Raw genomic sequence first — 20,141 nt, 5'->3', positions numbered from 1 at the left:
TTAGGAAGGAGAGATCAGGGAGGAGAAGATCAGGGAGGAGAAGGTTAGGGAAAAGAAGATCAGGGAGAAGGTCAGGAAAAAAATGGTTGGGGAAAAAAAACATATAAGTTTCAAAGTGACAAAGGATATAGTCAAAGCATCAAGTGAACCCCCTGTTACACAGCTAAGTGCTTATTTTAAAGGCAAGAAGGCACACATGCATTAAGTAGAGAGAAAGGGAAGTCATAAATACAAACTATGTTCTCTTAACTGTTTTTTAAATTATTTTTAGTTGTTTATGGACCTTTACTTTTCATTTATTTATATGCGGTGCTGAGAATTGAACTCAGTTAGGTTAGTGCTCTACCACTGAGCTACAACCCCAGCTATCTTAACTGGGTTTTGTAACAAGAACTATAACCATTCTTAGTATCCCTTTGCATATAAGTAAGTGTGATTTTATATGCAGATATATACATTTATTTCCATTCTCTTCATTTTCACCCCATAGTAGAATATATAGTGTTTGAATGGTGGAGAAATGTATAATTTAGTTCATAGATTGCAGCATATCTGGAAGGGGTTGCAAAGAAAGTATAAAAGGAAATTCCTTGCCTCGGAGTGGCGATGATATGTAAGATTTAGATAATATCATTTTTGAGGACTGAATAGTGATCATACATGCTTTAATAGCATTATGTGGGACAAAGACATTTTTGAAATTGTTAGTTTAGGGAAAAGCTTGCTATCCATTTTGTCCTCAAAAAGGGCTGATCTCTAGTAAATACTTCTTGTTATCTTCCCCACCCCTAGCCCCTCAGCATACCAGCATTTATTCTACCTTGTTGTATTCAGTCAAGACTAAATTTGTATAGGGCAAGGATTCTCAACAGAGGTCATGTTGCCCTCAAGGGCAGAGGGTGAAAATTTTTCCTTCATGAGAAAGAAAAATCTTAACTATTACAATGGTATGTGACCCTCTAAAATTCAAACTTACCCAGAAAAATCTTATTTTTCAGTATTTCTTTGTCTTGCTGGATTTTTTTCGGGCATCACATGAATAACATTGACATTGAATTTACAGAAGACACCTAAAATGTATTCAAGATCAGTGCTATAAAGCCAAGATTAATCAGGAAGGAAGTTTCTTTCTATTTTTGTTGGGGATAGAACCCAGGACCTTGCACATACTAAGAACATTCTCTATGTTGGTGCAGTACACATGCCTGTAATACCAGTAATCAGGAGGCTGAGGCAGGAGGATTGCAAGTTTGAGGCCAGCCCCATCAACTTAGCCAGGCTCTGAGCAACTTAGCAAGACCCTATCTCAAAATTAAAAATAAAAATGGAAAGAGGTGTGGCTCAGTGGCAAAGTGTCCCTGGGTTTAATCCTCACTACCACAAACAAAAAACAAAAACAAACAAATGAAAAAACCCTCTACCACTGAGCTACATTCAACATTCCTAGAAGCCTGGAAGACTTTTTTTTTGATTGCTCATTCTCAAAGTCCCATTAAAGCATTGGCCTGTGTGTCCATTGTTTTCCATTAAGTAATTTGTTTTATCTTCATTGCCTTTTTGTGTTACTCAAGCTTTGAAAATTATATACATCTAGTTTAAATTTAATTCTGCAAAAGTTACTCAGCTCATCATTAATTATGTCAAGTGCTAAACTGAAAGAATTTCAACAATACCAGCAGTTAGTTATGTTAAAAGATATTTTCTCATATCAGGTAAAACTTAAGTTTACTAAAAACAACTTTTAAGAAATACATTTTAAAATTGTTTTATTCTTTCTAGAAAAATCACAGTTGGATATTTCTAAAACTTTAGATTATAATGCCATTATTGTCATGTGGTTATATAAACTGCTAATTGCATACTTTATTGATATGCTACACTTTTTATGTATAAACAAATTACATTAAAAGTTGCTCAGCAAATACAATTGTAAAGCTAAATGTTAATCATTTTAAATTTTTTTAAATTAAATTTTAATGGAATTTTTATATAGTAATTCTTAACCTTTATTTTATAAAAGAGTACATTTTAACTTACTCTTTCCAGATATAAAACATAAGCATACATGAATTTATTTTGAAAATATCCAATATACTTGTGATATTAAAACCTTTGGCAGCAACAACAAAAATTTTGTGGAGGAATCACTTTGGTGGAATTAATTAACCTTAGCAAAGGTGTAGACACATGATGTAACCTAATTACTTGGAATTTAATGATTTACTAAAGGAAAGGCAGAAAATTGTGGGAATCCATTTATGACAGTAATGAAAACCAGGCCAATAAAGAGGGCAAAAACTTGAACAATAGTTTGTCTGCATTTCTCCTTTCACTCCTATTCTGGTCACTCTCTACTTGCCTGAGACCAGACTTGCCCTCCTCCTCCCTTCCCCATCTGCCTCAGTCCTGATTTCAAGAGAGTAAGGTTGCTGGGCACAGTGGTGCACATCTGTAATCCCCGCGGGAGGCTGAGGCAGAAGGATCATGGGTTCAAAGCCAGCCTCAGCAACTTACTGAGGCACTAAGCAACTCAGGGAGACCCTGTCTTTACATAAAATATATAAAAGGGTTGGAGATGTGGTTCAGGGGTTAAGCATCCCTGGGTTCAATTCCAGATGTGTGTGTGTGTGTGTGTGTGTGTGTGTGTGTGTGTGTGTGAGAGAGAGAGAGAGAGAGAGAGAGAGAGAGGTGCCAGGTACAGTTCTCAGTGCTAGCTACTGTGAAGAAGATCCTTTCTTCCTGTAGTTCACATTTTAGAGAAATGATGACAAGCAACCAAATTGATGAATAAAAATACATAAACAAGATAATTTCAAAATGCCACAAGTGTTAAGGAAATGAATGGAGAGAGACTGGGGAATGAGATTAAATAAATTGGTCAGTGAAGGACTCTCCATGGATGTGAGAGTTGAAGAGAAATTGAATGATAAAAATACACCAGTCATTTCATGAGGGTTTAGAGGCATGGCATCCCAGGCAGAGGGAACCACAAGGACAAATGCCCTGGGGTAGGTGGGAGCTTGGTATAAGAAAGAAATCTGACCAGAGAGAATGAGAGGAAGACTTATATGATATAGGAGAAAACCTCTGAAAGAAGACCATGTAAGGTCATGTTAGTCATGGAAGGCATTCAGATATTATTCTAGTTGTGGTGAAACGTCATTGAAGCATTTTGAGCTGGGTGTGGCATGATCTTATATATGATCATTCTACCTTATATGTGAGAGTAGGTTGTAGTGGGGACAAAACTGGAAACAAACATCAGGGAAGAGCTTTGTTATGGGACCAGTATGAGATCAGGATGGCTAGGATAGTGATGGTGAAAGATGATAAGTGGACAAATTTGAAATATATTTTTACTTAAATAGCATTATTCATCACCTTGATCTAATTAGCATCTATAAAACACTCCACATTCTTCTCAGGCTTGCATGGAACACTCTCCAAGAAAGGCCACATTCTAGGCCATCTTAACAAATTTAAAAGAATAGAAATCATATAAAATATGTTCTCATACCAAAATGGAATTGAAATAGAAATAAATAATTTCTCTAAGCATTTTGAAATTAAACAACACATTTCTAAACAATACATAGATCATAGAGGTATCAAAGAAGTTTTTAAAATAATTGAACTAAATTAAAATGAAAATACAATTTATCTTTTGGATAAATACTGAGGAGTAAAATAACTGTCATATGGTGGTTCCATTCCTTGTTTTTTGTTTGTTTGAAAGTTTTTTTTTTCTTTTCCATATTTCCATTCCTAGTTTTTTTTTTTTTTTTTTTTTTGGTGGGGAGGGTACCAAGGATTGTACCAGGGGTGCTTAACCACTAAGCAACATCCCCAGCCTTTTTTTTAAATTTTGAGATGGGGTCTTGCTAAGTCGCTATGGCCTCACTGAGTTCCTGAGGCTGGCTTTGAACTTGGGATACTTCTGCCTCAGTTTCCCAGGTCACTGAGATTACAGCTGTGTACTACCATACCCAGTCCATTCTTAGCTTTTTAAGGAATCTCTAGACTGCTTTCCAGAGTGGTTATACTAATTTGCAGTTCCAAGAAAAGTGTATGAGTGTATCTTTACCCCCACATCCTTGTCAGCATTTATTATTATTTATATTCTTGAAGATTGCCATTCTGACTGGAGTGAGATGAAATCTCAATGCAGTTTTGATTTGCATTTCTCTGACTGCTAGGGATGTTGAACATTTTTTTATATATTTGTTGTCCATTTGTATTTTTCTTTTTGAAAAGTGTTCATTTATTTCTTTTGCCCCTTTGTTAATTGGGTTATTTGTTCTTTTTGGTGTTAAGTTTTTTGAGTGGTTTATAAATTCTGGATACTAATCCCTGTTGGAGCAGTAGCTGCAAAGATCTATTCTGTAGGCTCTCTCCTCCTGCTCTTGTTTCCTTTGTTATGCAAAAGCTTTTTAATTTGATACTACCCCCACTTATTGATTCTTGGTTTTATTTCTTGCACTTGAGGAGTCTTGTTAAGAAGTCAGTCCCTGCACTAATATGTTGGAGTGTTGACACTATGTTTTCTTCTAGCAGTTGCAAAGTTTCCAATCTAATTCCTAGGTCTTTGATCTACTTTGAATTGATTTTTGTGTGGGGTGAAAGAGAGCATACTATAGTGATACAGGCACATCAATATTTATAGTAGCATAGTTCACAATAGCTAAGTTATGGAACCTGTCAACAGATGAATGGATAAAGAAAATATGGTATATGTACACAATGGAATTTTACTCAGCCATGAAAAAGAATGAAGTTATGGCAGTTGCTGGTAAATGGACAGAACTGGAGAACATCATGCTAAGTTAAATAAGCCATACCTGGAAAGTCAAAGGTCAAATGTTTTCTCATATGCAGAAGCTAGACCAAAATAAGGAACAAAAGGTCAGGGAATCCCATTAAAATAGAAGGAAGATCAGTGGAGCAGAGGAAGGTTATTGAGGGGGAGGGAGAAGGAATAGGAAAACAGTGAAATGAAATTGACTCAACTATGCTATGTACATATATGTGTATACCGCAGTGAATTACACCTTTCTATATATTTATAAAGCACTAATTTAAAAAACTGGGCTGGGGATATAGCTCAGTTGATAGAGTGCTTGCCTTGCAAGCACAAGGCCCTGGGTTTAATCACCAGCACTGAAAAAAAAAAAGAAAAAAAAGAAAAACTATAAGTAAATAGAAGAAAAATCAGTAAAGAAATGGGAACAGGGAAGGAGGAGGGAAGGGAATAGGGAAGTACTAGGGACTGAATCAGAGCAAATTGTATTCCATGCTTTATGATTATGTCAAAATGAATCCAAATATTATGTATAACTATAATGCACTAATAAAAAAATTACAACTTTCCAGGTATAGTGGCTCATGCCTGTTTTCCCAGTGACTCAGGAGGCTGAGGTAGGAAGCTAGCAAGTTTAAAGCCAGCCTCAGCAACTTAGCAAGACCCTATCCCAAAATAAAAAAGGGCTGGGTGCAGTAGTGCCTGCTTATAATCCCTGCAGCTTGGGAGGCTGAGACAGGAGGATTGCATGTTCAAAGTCAACCTCAGCAATGGCGAAGTGCTAGGCAACTCAGTGAGACCCTGTCTCTAAATAAAACATAAAACAGGGCTAGGGATGTGGCTCAGTGGTAAAGCACCCCTGAATTCAATTCCCAGTACAAAGAAAAAATACAACTTATCAAAATTTGTAGGATTGAACAAAATCTCAAACAAAAGATAAAAAAAGAAAGAAAAAGAAAAAAGAAAAATCCTCCTGGAACTAATAAGAGAATATGACAGGGTTGCAAGATACCAGTCAATACACAAACTGATTGCTTTCCTATGTACCAGCAACAAGCAATCAGAATTTGAAAATTTAAAAATTTCTCCTAGCCCAGTATAGCTATGTTTGGGGCCAAGGTCTCCCTATTTCTGACTCCACACCTTCAAGCTCAGGCCTCCTTTCTTGCTTAGAGGGGGTATCAGAATTTTGCAAATGAGATTCAATGAGCAGGGTGATTTCTGCCGTTAGTCTTACCTTAGTAGTTAAAATAAGACCAAACAATTAAATACTTAGGTATAAAGTTAAAAAAATATGTATAGGATTTGAATGTGGAAAACTACAAAACACTGTTGTAAGAAATCAATGATCTAAATAAATGGAGAGCTATTCTATTTTCAAGGACAAGAATAGTTAATATTGTTAACATGCCAATTTCTCCCTATATAATGTATAGAAAAATTCAACATAATTTCAAAATCCTTGTATATATAGAAAAAGAGTCTAGAATTTATGTGGAAAAACAAACGACACTGAAGAAAAAGAACAAAGCTGAAGGATTCACACTACCTAATTTCAAGACAGTTACAGCACTGTAAAGTGACAGTAAACAAGAGAGAGTTGTATTGAAGAAAGAATGGACACATTGATCAATGAAACAAAATAGAATATATTTTTATGTAGGGCTAACAGAACTTGATGGAAATACATGTTGAAGAAAAGATAGGAATTGAGGCCCATTTGTGAGAGGTGAGAGGAAGATTGGGTTAGATAACTTAAATTTTCCAAACTTATGGTTTTAATCATAGATTTTTTAAATCTGTCATTTATTTTGACCTGCTTCATATATTTCTCCTAGCCCGGTACAGCTATTTGGGGGGTTAAGGTCTCCATACTTCTGACCCTACACCTTCAAACTCAGGCCCCCTTTCTTACATACAAGGGGTATTAGAACTTTGCTGAGATTCAATGAATAGGGTGATTTCTGCCCTTAGTCTTACCTTTAAAAGTCTTCAAGTTTTATGTGTCAAAGATCTGATTACCCTATTATCTCTGTGTTAATGAAGCATGAGGCTGAAGCTGGGAAAGGATTATAGAAAAAGTTAAAGAGACTAGAAGATGGAGAAAGAGGGGTGGGGGAGGGGAGGAAAAAGAAAAGCAGAATAAATGATCTCTGGGCAGAAGAGGGGATAAGGAATTAGGCCATGATCAGGAGCCCCCTGAGCAGAGTACACCTCGCACTGCTACATTTAGTCAGTCCATGACCTCAGCAAGATCTTCTCCCAATTTGCAGCTCTAAGAGAGCAGGAAGGCTGTTATAGGGAGAAATAGTCCATGTAGTAACTACATCTGGTCAGTGTGATAGCGTGTTTAAAGAAAAATGATTGGATTTAGAAAAAATTTTAACTTTTTCTGAGTCATGAGCCTGAGCATGTGATGAAAGCGGTGGCCTGCACTCCCCAGAAAAATGCTACTATACATACCATACCAAATTTTTCCTGCAATTCGGATTATTCATGTATGATCTGAAAGCTTCCAGGGTCCATCAATCCCTATGTTTGAAGGGCTATGGAAAATAATATTCCTACGAGACAGCTCCCCAAGAAAAATGGGGGAATGGTGGGACTCGGGAGGAGGGAGGGGAAATTGGCCAAACATTAAACCTCTCCCAGCGCACCCTTTCCTAATAACAGTGGGCCCTGGGGGAAAGGGGCAGATACTGAATTAATCCTAAATGGAGGCACAGCAAATACCAATGGGTAAGATTTGAGTACTCATCCCTCAGGGTCTGGACTCTTATCTCCCCAGACAACAATGAGTTTCAACCTTTTACAACCACCCTCCTAAATTAAAGTTTAACCTGTACAACTAGCCCCTGACAGTCAAAACTGCACGTGCACAGCTTCCAATGATTGCATCATTGTACCCTCTAAAACCAAAATCCCCTCTGAAACTGACAGCCATTTTCCCATCCAAAAAATGGGCCCCAATGGCACCAGAGTCTGCGAAGGAATAAAGGCTTCTCTGAATCTGTTGAGGTTTGCTTTCCATCCTTTTCCACTTACAATGTTGAATCTCTGAATTAGATAATATTTAAAAGATTTTTAAAATCAACATGATCAATAAATGGATTGTATGTGTTGTTTAACAGAGTGAGTCAAATGAAGCCTGGGTCTATGGCTGAGGTACCTGGGTTGATGATGGAACCATTCACTGAGACAGGGAACACCTGAAGAGAAATAGGTTTCAGGTTGGAAAACACTGAATTCAATTTTAGATGGTGTGTGGGAGGGAGGAACACAGATAAGATGATTAATGGATATGGGGTATAGTTGGACAGGAGAAATAATATTCTATAGCATATAGTAGTATAACTATGGTTAACAACAATTTATTGTGTATTTCAAAATAGCTAATAGAGATGATTTTGAATGTTTCCAACACAAAGAAATGACTTAAGTTTGAAACAATAGATGTAGGAATTATCTTGATTTGATCATTACATGCTGCATACATATATTGAAATGTCATGCTCTGCCCCTTGAATATGTATAATTAGTATGAGTCGATCTCTCTCTCTCTCTCTCTCTCTCTCTCTCTATATATATATATATATATATATATTTAAAGAAAAAATGAACCTTTGAAGTTTTAAGTGTCAGTGTGATGCCCAGGGAGGCATCTAAGAGAACATCCAGCACCTGGACACATGGACTGTAATTCAGAAAAGAAAAGTAGGCTGGAGCAATAGAGTTGAGAGCCATTAGCAAATAGATGGATATTAAGTTCATAGAATGGATGAGATTGCCTATCAGGGCTGTACAGAGTAAGAAGAAAAAAAAGCTTAGACATAACCTAACCTAACCTAACTTAACCTATCAAAACATTTAACGAAAGAGCAGAGGAAGAGGGGCCTACAAGTGACTTCATAGTAGTCGCCCAAGAGTAGAGTGTATGTCACCAAAACCAAGAGCAAATCATGTTCCAAGTGGAGGGAGTGGTCCACAGTGCCAAATATGCCATAAGACAAAGTCTGAAAACCATCCACCAGATTTAGCAACAAGATCACTAGGAGTCTTGCAGAGAGCAGTTTCCATGGTGTAGTAGGAATCGATGGCAAATTAAAATGTATTAAAGCAGAAGGAGTAAAAGGCGAAATGAAATGAGTTAATATATAATAGAGGAAATGGGATAAAAAAGCAGGATGACAGGTGAGGAAGTGAGGACAAGAGTGATATGATGTTCTCAAACTGTTTGCCCAAGACAGAGAGGAGAAATAGAGTGCAGAAGCCAGACAGTGATGAGGCACTGGGGTAATATTTTGTTTTTAAATATCTTTATTGAGACATCATTACATAGCATAAACTTTATCTGCTTTAAGTATACAATTAAACTAATTTTACCTTGTTTACAAATTTGTACAACCATCACTATAATTCACTACAATTTAGAACATTGTTGTCGCCTCCAAAGCATCCTTTGTGTCCATTTCACTCATGTCCATCTCACCAGGTGATCATGAATCTACTTTTATCTGTAGAGATTGGTCTTTGAGGGGAATTTTAAATAAATGGAATCATATACTATGTATTCTTTGATGTTTGATCTCATTTACTGACACTGGTTTACTCATAATGTATCATATAGAAGTACTCTATTGTTTTGAATTGTTAAATTGCATTTTGTGTAATAGATACAACATATTTTGTTTAAATGCACTCACCAGTTGAATGGCATTTGGTTTGTTTCTGCCTTTTGGCAGTTCTGAATTTTATTTTTATGATCACTAGAGTACAAGTATCTTTTTGGACATATTTCCATTTCTCTTGGGTAGATACCTAGTAGTAAAATTGCTGGGTCACATAATGAATTTAATTTTGACCTTTAAAGAAACAGAGGCAATGCTTTTTTTTTTGGGAGGGGGGGTTCAAGAAACTTCATCATGTTCAAAGACAGAGTAAAAGAAAAGGTGAGCTGGGTTGTAGTTCAGTGGTAGAGCGCTTACCTAGCACATGTGAGGCACTGCTTTGATCCTCAGCACCACTTAAAAATAAATAAGATAAAGGGCTGGGGAGATAGCTCAGCTGGTAGAGTGCTTGCCTTGCAAGCACAAGGCCCTGAGTTTGATCCCCAGTACCGCAAAAAATAAAATAAAGCGCCCTCAACAACAACAACAACAACAACAACAAATATTTTTATAAAAAAGAAAGGGAAAGGTTGAAGATACAGGAGGGAAGGAGAAAAAGAGTAAATATATCAAGTTTCCTGAGAAGGTAGAGGAGAATGGAGCATAGAACTCAGAGGGAAGGATTAGTCAACAACAACATAAAAGACACCTCTTCCACTGTGACAGGAGGGGAATAGTGAGGAATGATTAGGTAGGGATGTTCATGAGTTTGTAGGTACTTTATGGCAAGGAATTAAGGACACTGCCATCTGGAGTCTTCTATTTTCAGAGTGGTAGGTGGTGAGGTCATCTGGTGAGGGTGAGAGTGAAATGGAATTGTGGGAAGAATGAGGATAATGGAGGTTTCTAAGAGCTGTCATAAAGACTGGGAGAACAGCCAGGTTACACTGCATCGTGAGACAGTACAGAGTAGAGGTTGGGTACCACGAAATCTTAGTGGCTTCCAATCTGAGCAATTGTATGATCCCAGGATTGGCACAGGGAAGGTGGGGAATTGTATCCATCTGGGGTAGGGACTGTGATGGAAGGACAACAAGGCACATGATTTGAGGATATTATTGGCTAAAAGAAACTCTGGTATATATACACAATGGAATACTATTCGGCCATAAAGAAGAATAATATTATGGCATTTGTAAATAAATGGATGGAATTGGAGAATATCATGCTAAGTGAAATAAGCCAAAAAACCAAAGGCCTAATGTTTTCCCTGATAAGTGGAGAATGATATATAATGAGGGCGGGGGAGTGGGGAATGAGAGAAGAATGGGGGAACTTTAGAATATGTAGAAGGAAATGAGAGGGAGGGGGTATGAAAAATGGTGGAATGAGATAGACATCATTACCCTATGTACACGTATGATTACACGAATGGTATGAATCTAATTGTGTACAACAATAGAAACGAAATGATGTACCCCATTTGTGTACAATGAATCAAAATGCAGTCTGTAAAAAATTAAAAGCTAAATTAAAAAAAAAAGAATTGGCATATTAGTCAGATTTCCTCTTTTCATGGGAGATATGAGTTTCAGTTAAGTCAAAGAGATGAAATATTTGCCTGTGAAGGAGATGTAGACTGGAGTGGGCATTACTATTTTGGATGCTCAGCATTCAAACCTAATTCCAATTTGGGAAGAATCCCAAGGCAGGCTTAGAGGCAGGGCCCCACCATGCACTACCCAAACCAGAAAGCAAGGGGCACGTGCTTCTCTCCATCCCCTGTAGCTAAGACATGGACATAGGGACTCAGCATTGCCAATCACATGATCCTGCCTGGAAATCTGAATGTTAAGGGAGTGGCACAAAAATGTGTAGGGTCATTGAGTTATTTTTTTCAAGGCAGCTGTTGCAGAATCAAGAATCTGGGGCTGGGGAGATAGCTCAGTTGGTAGAGTGCTTTCCTTGTAAGCACAAAGCCCTGGGTTCAATCCCCAGCACTGCAAAAAAAAAAAAAAAAAAAAAAAAAAATCTGACAGTATAAAGGGAGAGTGGGGACTAGGTGCATAGTGGCAAGTGTTTGGTGAAAACTCAGGGTGACAGCATCATACTACCAGATCATTCATGAAGTTATTATTTTACCTGTCATGCCACCCTTAGGTTCATGTTGTTCTATCCTGGATTCCTGATCTTACCTGGTTCTCTAGGAGTTTCTCATGGATTTTGTGGATTACCTGATATTCTTTTCTATTAGGATAGGTTGACTTATGCTTTGATGATTTAAAAAAAATTATCAATGACTTGACACAGTTCATTTATTGCTTATATAAAAATTTAATGCAGGTCTAATGTGAATACAGAATTCTCCCTTCCAAGCATAACTCAGGGATCCAGGCTGATGGAAGCTCCACTATCTTGTAGCTGACTCATCTGGCACATTAGGCCTCCATGATTGCCACAGAAAAAAACAAGAGAGAGAGTGGGAGAATTGCTCATTATTTTTTACACACACACCCATTAATCAGAACTAGTCACATGACCCAATCTAACTTCAGGAGGACTGGGAAATTCAGCAAAGAGTAAATGATGCTGCCACATCTCCCAATTCCAATAATCTCATTTTCTACTAAAGTTAACCAGAGTCATTTCTGATGTTTCCATTCAAGAATCATGACTAGTTAAGGATATGGAGGTGAAGATATTTAAAAATACATGTGTTCAATTTTTTTTCTGCTTACAAAATAATACATATGTTATAAAAATTGAACATTATATAATCAATGTAGAAAGTGAGAAGTCCTCCATAATCCCAAGATAACTATTACTACTAGTTTGGTATATGTCTTTTTGCTATATATTTTCTCTACTAATACATTTTTATGGAAAAATAAGATCACACTACACAAAACTGTTTTGCAAGTGCTTTTTCTCTTCACACTTTACTTTTTAAAACATTTTTTAGTTGTTGATGGACCTTTATTTTATTTATTTATGTATTTATTTGCAGTGCTGAGGATCAAACCCATTGCCTCACACATGCTAGGCAAGCACTCTACCACTGAGTCAAACCCCACCCCACACTTTACTTTTTAATTCTAGTACAGAGAATCAAGCCCAGTGCTTGTGCATGCTAGGCAGAGGGTTACCACTGAATTTCATTCCTATCTCCCCTTATATTTTGTTTTGAGATGGGGGTCTCTCTAAGTTACTCAGGCTGGTCTGCAACTTGAAATCCCTGGGCCTCAGACTCCCAAGTAGCTAGGATTACTGGTGTGCACCACTGCACCCAGTCATTCTATATTTGTGATAACTTTAAAAGGTATATAGATACATACTTTTTCTTTTCTCCTTTTCATTTTTAATAATTTTAAATTATTCAAGTGTACAGGAATAAGTTCTTAAATTTCTTTCAAAGTTTTAAGGTCAGGCTAAAGTTCTCTTAGACTATCATCCATTTCTAACTTCTTCTCTGCTTTTCACATGCATTCTTCATTATATGGATGCAACATAGTTTATTCAAGCATTTCCCTATTGATGGAATTGTTGTGGATAACTTTGGGGATAATGATTCAGCTTACCACACCCTATAAATTTATTACTTATTCAATAGCATAAGATAATAAGACAAAATAAACTGAAAACTACATACATCTTCTTTCATAGTTTTGTGTCACAATGAGAAAAACCTGTCCCACTGTAGACTATGAAAATACTTATTTATATTTTCTTCTATAATTGATGAGTGTTATTTTAACCAATCTTTTAAAATTGAGGTATAATTTACATACAATGAAATGCTCAGTTCTTAAGTGAAAAGGTCAATTCATTTTGACAAAAGCATGAACCCATGTCACCCACATCTCTATCAAGATATAGAACATTTCCATCATCCTAATGACCCTTCAACATCAGCTGCTCCCATGCAATTCCCAAGAGCCAAATTATGAAACCAGTCAAGGTGCCCATCAACAGATGAATGGAATAAGAAAAGTGGTATATACACACAATGGAGTTCTATTTAGCCGTTAAGAAGAATGAAATTATGGCGTTCACTGATAAATGGATGGGATTGGAGAACATCGTGCTAAGTGAAATAAACCAGAGGCAGAAAGTCAAGGGTCTAATGTTTTCTCTTACATATGAAAGCTAGAGAGAAATAAGGAATTGAAAAAGGGGGAAATCTCACAAAAGTAGAAGGGAAATAAAAAGAGTAGATGTAGGGAATCAAGGAGGAAAGGAGAAGAACTGGGGAACAAAATTGACCAAATTATGCTATACACTTGTATGAATGTACAACAATGAATCCCACTTTTATGTCTAATTATAATGCACCAATGAAAAAAGTAACATGTAAATAAATCAAAGAAAAACCAGAAGAGTAGAGAAAGGGGGTAGGGGATGGAGAAGGGGAGGAAAAGGGGAGGTACTGGGGGAATGAATTGGAGCATATTATATTATGTGCAATATGAAAGTCACAATGAACCCCACTATTATGTATAATTATAATGCACTAATGAAAACATAAGTTTCATCCTGATCCCCAAAATGCCACTGTTCTTACTTCTATCAGTTTTACATAGTTTAGCTCTGTTGAACAATATAAAACTAGAATCATGCTCTTTTTTATCTGACTTCATTCTCCTGGTGTAATGATTTTGAGATTCATTCCAACTGTTGCTTATATCAAGAAATTGTTCCTTTATATTGCTCAGTCATCCTCCAGTGTGTGGCTGTGCCATAGTTTATCCATTCACCTACTGATGAACACTTGGTTTTTCCATGTACAGCAATTACAAATAAAGCACAGGTGGTTTTTGAACGAATTATATTTTTGACACACTTTAAATTTATTTTGAAGTAAGGAATGAGACAGACATCCAACTTTATTTTTGCCAAATCATAAGCCAATGATTTATCATCGTTTATTTACATCATTTATTGTATAATCTACATTTTCACCAATGAATTAAATATCATTTCAATGTAGAATATTTTTTATAGGTTGAATTTTTTTCTGAATATGCTACCATGTTCCATTAATCTAGTTGTCAGTTTAGAACCAGTACTGTGTTTTAATTCCTATAGTTTCACAATGTCTTTCAATAATGGTAATAAGACTCATTATACTTTTTTCAGAACTTTCCTCATTATTTCTGGATATTTATTCTTCTAAAGAGATACATTTTAAAATATAACATCAGTTAAAATGATCTTGGGTTGCATTAAATTTATAAGCTGATTTGGAGAGAATTGATGTCATTATAAATATTGCCCCTGACCCTCTAGGAACCAGATGTGTCTCTCTGTTTTTGCAAATATTTTATATTTCTTAAGGGTGGTTCTGAATTATGTATTAAGGTTTCCAGAAAGTAGAGTGGAAAGGTTTTGGAGGAAGACAGGCAGTTGAAGTTTGGCTCAAGGGAGGGAAAGCACAGTGCTGTATGAAATTCTGGAGCAAACAGGGAATTAAAGGAACTTATATAAAATGCATTTGCTGTATTAGTTATCTAATACTATGTAACAAATGACTGCAAAATTCTCTTAAAATGACATTTATTCTCATATTTCTTTGGGTTAAGCCTAGTTCTGGTTAATCTGGGTTCACTGCTTCAGGGTCTCTCACAAGGCAGGAAAGTGTCAGCCAGGGCTGTGCTCTCATCAAAAGGTTTGAAAGAGAGAGCAACCACTTCAAAGCTTACCTGGTTACTGACAGATTTTCAGCTCCTCATTGGAACTGGATTTGGATTCAGTATTTTGATTCACTATTGAATATTGAATTGAAGGTTTCAGTGTGTAGCTGGATACTGGTTTTTAGTTCTTTGACACATGGACTGCCCCAACATGGCGACTTGTTTTTATCAACATGAACAAGGGAAAGAGTCTACTAGCAAATTGGAAGTCACACTCTTATGTAGCCAAACCCCCATGTGATATCCTATCACCTTTGCCATATTCTTCTGGGGGTTATGGTAAGTGTGGTAGCATTAACTAACTTAAAAATTACCAAAGGGAGCTGGGGGGTATATCTCAGTGGAAGAGTGCTTTTCTAACACACCTGAGACCCTGGGTCTAATTACCAGCACTGCAAAAAATAAAATACAACTAAAAAAAGCTTACCAAAGAAATATTATAGAAGTTCCCTAGCATGTGGGGGGAAAGCTCTACTTTTGCTTCTCCTATAATCTATATCAATGGCATGTCCAAAGAATATGGCCAGGCGTGGTGGTGCATGCATGTAATCCTGGTGGCTCAGAAGGCTGAGACAGGAAGATTCCCAAGTTCAAAGCCAGCCTCAGCATCTTAGGGAGGCCCTAAGTAAATTAGCAAGATCCTGTCTCTAAATAAAATGTAAAAAAGGCTAGTGATGTGGCTAAGTGTTTAAGTACCCCTGGGTTCAATTCCTGACAACCCCTCCACCTACCACTGCCAAAAAAAAAAAAAAAAAAAAAAAAAAAAAATTACAGTTTCTGGTCAAAGAGGAGACTACAGGCTCATAAGGTCAGGTAAATAGTAACCACTTCTGGGCTGAGGTTGTGGCTCAGTGGTAGAGTGCTTGCCTAGCATGTATGAGGCACTGGGTTCAAATCTCAGCACCACATATAAATAAATGAATAAAATAAAAGTCCATCAGCATCGAAAAAATACATTAGAAATAGTAACCAATTCTATTCTGGAGTCATTATTTAATTTGATTCTCTTAACAATCTTGTGAGGTATCCAGGTAATGAAACTAAGGTTCAAAAAGAATATGGAACTGCCACAGACCTCACAATCATGAGTAACAGAGCTGGGGCAAGAGCCTCAGTCAAATTCCTAGCCTATGACACCAGATCGCCTGCTCCAAAACTCAGAGATACATTATTTTTCCCTATCAGTGACCTCTCCCACCATCTTCCTCCCTAAGTTCTTACCTTGGCTCAGTTTTTACTAGCCAGCCAGTCAACTTCACTCTGTCTTCCAAAATGACTATAGGGATCAGATAAAATGTTTGTAAAACTCTCAGCACACTGGCAGACTATAAATTGTCACTAAATGTAAGTTATTAACTGTTATTTTCCTTTCAAATGTTCCATCCCAGACTCACTGTCAATCATCTCCAATTCTGCTCCTTCCCCTTGATCTCTGTGATACCACATCCCAAGTTCCACTTGCTTTCAGAAGACACCAGCATCCAAAAATTTTTAAAGGTAGATCTTTTCTATCTTCCAATACTTCCATCAAAGAGCATTTTGTTTTCAGTAGTGTGGCTTCTTTTCCAAGTTATAAGAAATTTCTTAAAATATAATTTTTTCCCCTCCTCTGAGGCACCAGGGACTCGAACCGTGGCCCCTGAGTGTGCTAGGCGAGCACTTTCCAATATGATCTATTTCTTCAGCTCTAAAATATAATTGTTGATGAGAAAATCTTGGTTTTAAAATTTTACTCTCTACACAGGATCCCATGAAAAAATTAGCTGATTCTTGCTGAGCATGGTAGTATATGCCTGTAATTCCAGTGACTCAGGAGGCTGAGGCAGGAGGCTTTCAAGTTTGAAGCCAGCCTCAGCAACTTAGTGAGATCCTGTCTCAAACTAAAAAAATATAAAGGGCAGGGGATGTAACTCAGTGGTAAAGCACCCCTGGTTTCAATTTCCAGTACCAATAAAACAAAAACGCACAAAAAGACACAAAAAATAGCTGATTCTAAGGCAAGACGGAGAAAGTGCAAGATGGACCTGGAGCGTCTTGTGACAACAGAAAACAATGAATTGTTCAAAAAAAAAAAAAAAAAAAAAAAAAAAAAAAGGATGGAGGCACAGGACCAAAAGTACACAAGATCAATCTATAGAGTTTCATGCTAGTTCAAATATGGGACATTTAAGGTGGGCATGGTGGTGCATGCCCTATAATCCCAGTGACTTGGGAGGCTGAGGTAGGAGGATTGCAATTTAGGAAAACGAGATCCCAAAATTTAAAAAAAATTAAAAAGGCAGGGAGTACAGCCAGTAGTAGATCACTGCTAGGTTCAGTTCCCAAGACTGCAAAAAAACTGGGACCTTTAAGCCTCAAAATAATTATATTAAAATAGGCAGTCATGAGTCCATGAGAATAAAAATAAATGCATGTAGGAGAAGGGAAAACTCTCTTTTTCTAGAAAGCCAATACATGTAAAAATAATGGAGGCATTTGAAAATCACCATTTGACTACCATTCCCATAATCATTTCTGGTGAGAATTTTCTGTGAATGTGAAAACAATTTTGAGTAACAGGATACTTACGTAAGTGCAGTGCAGCTTTCCACAGGATACTTACTAATGACAATAATTACAGTGACGAAACCTGGTGCTCACTGCCTTAACCAGTTGATCAAAGTTAGTGTCACTAATAGGACAAATAGATATTGAATGTCTCCTTGTATGATGCACTGAAAAGGACACAGATCACTTTCCATGCTAATCCTACCTGTGTCAGATTTCTATTACTGTGATAATATACCTGATAATCAACTTAAAAGGAAGAAATGTTCATCTTGACAGAAGAAATTGTTCACCTCATGGCAACCAAGAAGCAAAGAGAAAGATAGCAAGGGTCTGGGGTCTTGAAATATCCTTCAAGGACACTCCCCCAGTAACCTAAATTCCTTCTACTAGGCCTCTCCTCTTAAAGGTTCCACAACCTTCCAATAGTGCCATGGGCTGGAGTCTTTAGGAAACATTCAAAATCCAAGCAATAATGTTGCCAAAATGCATAAACTGAATCTAATCGTGAGGAAACATCAGACAAATTCAAATTGAGGCACAATCTAAAAATCGTTAGCCTGCACTTCTCAAAAAATGTGTTTCATGAAACACACACAAACTGAAGTACTTTCCATGTTGAAGAAGAACCGAGAGATACAACTACCAAATACACATTATTCAGAGGATTCTTTTGCTATAAAGGACACTGTTGAAGAAATTGGTGAGCTCTGATAAGGTCTATAGGTTATATATTTAATAGTATTATACCTCCAACTTTCCTGATTTTGATACTCTGCTTATGTAAAGTAATTCCTTGATTTAGAAAATATACACTACATTATTTCTGGGTAATGGGACATCATCTCTGCAACTGACCCTCAATGAACTATCAAAAGGTCAAAGGGTACTTAAAATCAGCATACTACTGTGATGCAGCCACATCAATGTTTATAGCAACTCAATTCACAATAGTAATATTGTGAATCCAACCTAGGTGCTCTTCAATAGATGAATGAATAAAGAAAATATGGTATATATACACAATGGAATATTACTCAGCCTTAAAGGAGAATGAAACTATGCCTTTTGCAGGTAAATAGATAGAACTGGACAATATCATGATAAGTGAAATAAATCAATCCCAAAAAACCAAAGGCCTAATGTTTTCTTTGATTAATGAATGCTGATCCACAGTGGAAGTGGGTAGGGAAGAATGAAGGAACTTTGGATGTGCAGAGGGGAGTGAGGGGAGGAGTGGAGCAGTGGGGATGGGAAGGACAGTAGAATGAGATAGACATTATTACCCTATACACATGTATGAAAAATTTTTAAAAGTATTTATCATTGTCCAAAAAAAAAAAAAAAAAAGCCCAAGGGTAAAAAGAAGCACACACATATGAGAGAGAGGAATAAATAGAGTAGGAAAAAGCAAATGGTACATCTCACTCACAGTGGATTTTTTTTTAAAGCTGATCTCATGGAAATAGAGAATAGAACAGTAGTTACCAGTGACTGAGAAAAATATGGGAGAAGATGGAGAGACTATTGTAGTTTGATAGAAGGAATAAGTTCTCATGTTCAATGGCAAAATAGGGTGACTATTCTTGGAACTTTTGAGTAAACCTGAAAATTTCAAAGTGAAACTACAAAAGGGGAAAATGCTAATTTGAAATTTTTCCATGTTTAATATCAGATTGTTTCTCCCACACCCACACACACACGCACACTAGTGAGTTGCAGGAGTTCCTTATATAGTTTGGTATAGCACACCAAAAGGTATAGTATACCTTTTACCAGATATGTAGTTTGAAAATACTTTTTCCAATTCTGTAGGTTGCCTTTTCACTCTGTTATTTTATTTGCTGTGCAAAAACATTTTAATCTGACATGGTTTCACTTGTTTAATTTTTCTTTTATTGCCATGCTTTTGGTTTTATAGTCATAAAAAAGTCATTGAAAGGAACAATGAAGTTGTCCCCTATGTTTCCTTCTAGGAGATTCATGGTATGTTTAATTCTTTAATCCATTTTGAGTTGAATTTTGTGTATGGTATAGGATAAAGATAAATTTTTTTCACATGGATATACATTTTTTCATAACACCACTTATTGAAGACACTATCTTTCCCTCATTGGGTATTTTTTAGTACCTGTGTTGAGGATTAATTGACCAAATATGTGTAAGTTTATTTCTGGGATGTGTAGCTTTGTTGTTTCATTTGTCTATTTGTTTTACGTTTTGATTATGATAGCTTTGTAGTACATTTTATACCCAGGTAGTATGATACCTCTAGCTTTGTTTTTTTGCTCAAGTTTGCTTAGACTATTCAAGGTATTTTGTGGTTCCATATGAATTGAACTATTTTTCATATTTTTGTGAAAATACCATTGGAATTCTGATAGAGATTGCATTAAAGGTGTAGGCCACTTTTGACCATATGGACAGTCTAAAATATTAATTCTTCTATAAGGAACTTTTTTTTTTCCATTTTTGTCTCCTTAATTTCTTTCATCAATG

The sequence above is a fragment of the Sciurus vulgaris genome (genome assembly GCF_902686455.1).
Source record: "Sciurus vulgaris genome assembly, chromosome: X".
Taxonomy (NCBI): Eukaryota; Metazoa; Chordata; class Mammalia; order Rodentia; family Sciuridae; genus Sciurus; species Sciurus vulgaris.
Note: the sequence above shows the minus strand (reverse complement) of the source record.